This window comes from Montipora foliosa, chromosome 11 (genome assembly GCF_036669935.1).
Source record: "Montipora foliosa isolate CH-2021 chromosome 11, ASM3666993v2, whole genome shotgun sequence".
NCBI lineage: Eukaryota > Metazoa > Cnidaria > Anthozoa > Scleractinia > Acroporidae > Montipora > Montipora foliosa.
This window is the reverse complement of record NC_090879.1, coordinates 6,794,117-6,796,616: the sequence shown is the minus strand read 5'-3', so window position 1 is coordinate 6,796,616 and position 2,500 is coordinate 6,794,117. Positions and strand designations below refer to the sequence as shown.

General features: G+C 35.0%; 1 protein-coding gene across 2 annotated transcripts in view; it reads right to left on the bottom strand.

Moving 5' to 3' along the window:
* LOC137976448 (NLR family CARD domain-containing protein 3-like) overlaps window positions 1-2,500 on the bottom strand; it is a 42,364-nt gene that overhangs the window by 27,900 nt on the left and 11,964 nt on the right. For both annotated transcript variants that reach the window (XM_068823810.1, XM_068823811.1), the window contains 2 exons: window positions 542-574; window positions 67-99 (listed from right to left, as the gene is read on the bottom strand). The gene's annotated coding sequence lies outside the window, so the exon portion shown is untranslated. The remainder of the gene's footprint in view (window positions 1-66; window positions 100-541; window positions 575-2,500) is intronic.

The window sequence follows — 2,500 nt, the reverse complement described above, 5'->3', positions numbered from 1 at the left end:
ACTAAAACGGCCGCCATTTTGGAACAAGGTGTACGATGGCTGTTTCATTAAAGTAAATAAACACACCTTTCACTTCTCTGACTTCTGACTTCACCATTTCTGGATTAAAATAAGAAAGAAGATAATCATTACCGCATTGTGCTTTATTGGTTTGTTTCACCTAAAAGTCCCTCTCTAACACAACACTACAATGGACAGTGAATGGGGCCCTTTTCAGCAGTTGTGAAATTGGGTGACCTGAGTTGAGTGGTAAATGGGTTAACAACATGAACATCCACTCATGAATGTCACCTTTAATTATTTTCCTCCTTAGTGACACTGATAGATTTTACTCTAACACCAGACAACTTTACTTATCAATGGAGGCCATTCGAGGGTTAGAGGGTTTAAAGTAGGTATTGAATAATCATTAGTGTCAGCTTTTTTCTTCCTCTCTGGTCAGTTGGCCAATTTTCAAGCAAACAAAGGAATACTAAAATGGCCGCCATTCTAGAATAAGGTGTATGATGGTTGTTTCATTAAAATTAACAAATTAACACACCTTTCACTTCCTTGACTTCTGACTTCACCATTTCTGGAATAAATAAGAAACAAGATAATTTAATTACTGCATTGTGTGTTCTGAATGTGGCTTTATGAACCATGCAAACCCCTGCATAACATAAACTTCTGATGAAACTGTTACTGGAAGCAATGTTTACTACAACACATTTATGTGGATGCACTTTATGGAAGTTGGAACGACAACTAGATCCAACAATCATGTGTAATTTACATGTACAACTTACAATAACTTAGGGTTTGGAGTTGAGTGTTGAGTGTAATACCCTTAATTTTGTCTATGCAATAACATGCAGGTTTGGAAGGGTCAATCTGTGATGTTTCTTCCCAGCTTTGCAGAGCATATATGATAATAACTTGGAGAAGGATTAGCAACTAACAAAGTTACTGTCTGTAATTTTAATGTGCAAATCCTTAACATGTGTATCATTTTAGTGATGATCACACCGACCTACAAATGGACCTTTTTGGATGGTACGTTTTGTCTTCCCATTCCAGATCACATGATGATCTCAAAGAAATTTTCCTTTTGTTTTTTCATAAGTTATGCATACATGTATGTTGTAGTTAAAAATCTTGTCAGGTACTTTTTCTTTCACTAGGTTGTTATATTTTTAACCTGGTGTCAATTCAATAAAAAAGTTGTGTAGTTTTCTGCAATCTTGTAAATTACCCGTGTATAGTCCAACTGGTGAATTGATGAATTCAATGAATTTAGTTTTTCTACACTGGAATTTACACGTCTAGCAACTGGAAGTAATTTGCTCTATTACTATTTTGCTCCCCTCCTGTTTGCTTTTCCAAAAAGTTTATAGGGAACTGTTCTCTTACATATTTTTCAAAGCATGGTCCCTAGTTTATTGTATGAGTCACATCCGATCACACCTTTGTTGAGGTTTTATACTAACGTACAGCTTGACAACTTCCCTTTTAAGGCCTTGGATAGCTTGTTTCTAATTATTATCTGGAATAGCCTGTCTAGTGAGTTCCTACTTCCTAAGCAACATCTTTAGCTTTGTCGTTATCATCTTGCACAATAAATACAACATATGCTCTTAAAGCGTCGTCAACCTGCCTTTTATATACCATTTCCAGTTGTTTTGATAATAAGCCTCAATAATGACGTCATATTGGTTTTTTTTTTTTTTTTTTAATTTTGATTTATTCATTTTTAAGTCCCAAACTCATCACAGTAAAAGGTAATGATGTAATGGAGGGTGTAAAGTGCAGGTTGCAGGCTGCAGGTTAGGGTTGCATGTCATTGTTTCACTATAACTGAAACAACCCAAACCTACATACAAAAATGCTAACCTTGGGCTCAAACATTGTTTTTTTAGGCCTAATGTTAGCATTAGTAAAGTTTTGGGTTGTTTCAGCCGTGGTGAAACAGTGAACAGCAACTCTAACCAGCAACCTGCAGTTTACACCCTCCAATGATGTAATGTAACATAATCGTACATGTACATCTTCAGAAACATGCTCTTCGCCTTATGTTTTTTTGTGATTATAAAACTCACGCAATACCCCTCTTCATCTCTTCTAGTCTATTACCTCTAGATCTTCTTTACTTCAAGTCAGTTGCCATTTTAATGCATGACGTATCAAATAATATATCGCCACCCCAAATAAATAATTTATTTCATTACCAACATAATATTCATTCGTATATCACAAGATCATCAACAAGAGGTAACTTCTTTCTCAAATATTCTACAATAAACAAGCAAAATATGTCTTTTTCAAGGAATGGTGTTAGAATCTGGAATAGCCTGTCTAGTGAGTTTCATCAAATGCCTAAAACGAAATTTAAACGCAACATTCACAATATGCTCCTTCAGAAACTCTCGGAGGCAAATGAATATATTGATATATCGGATTTGAATATGCCTTGAAAACCGAACTTATTATTATTGTATTACCCTTCCAGCTTCTCATTTAA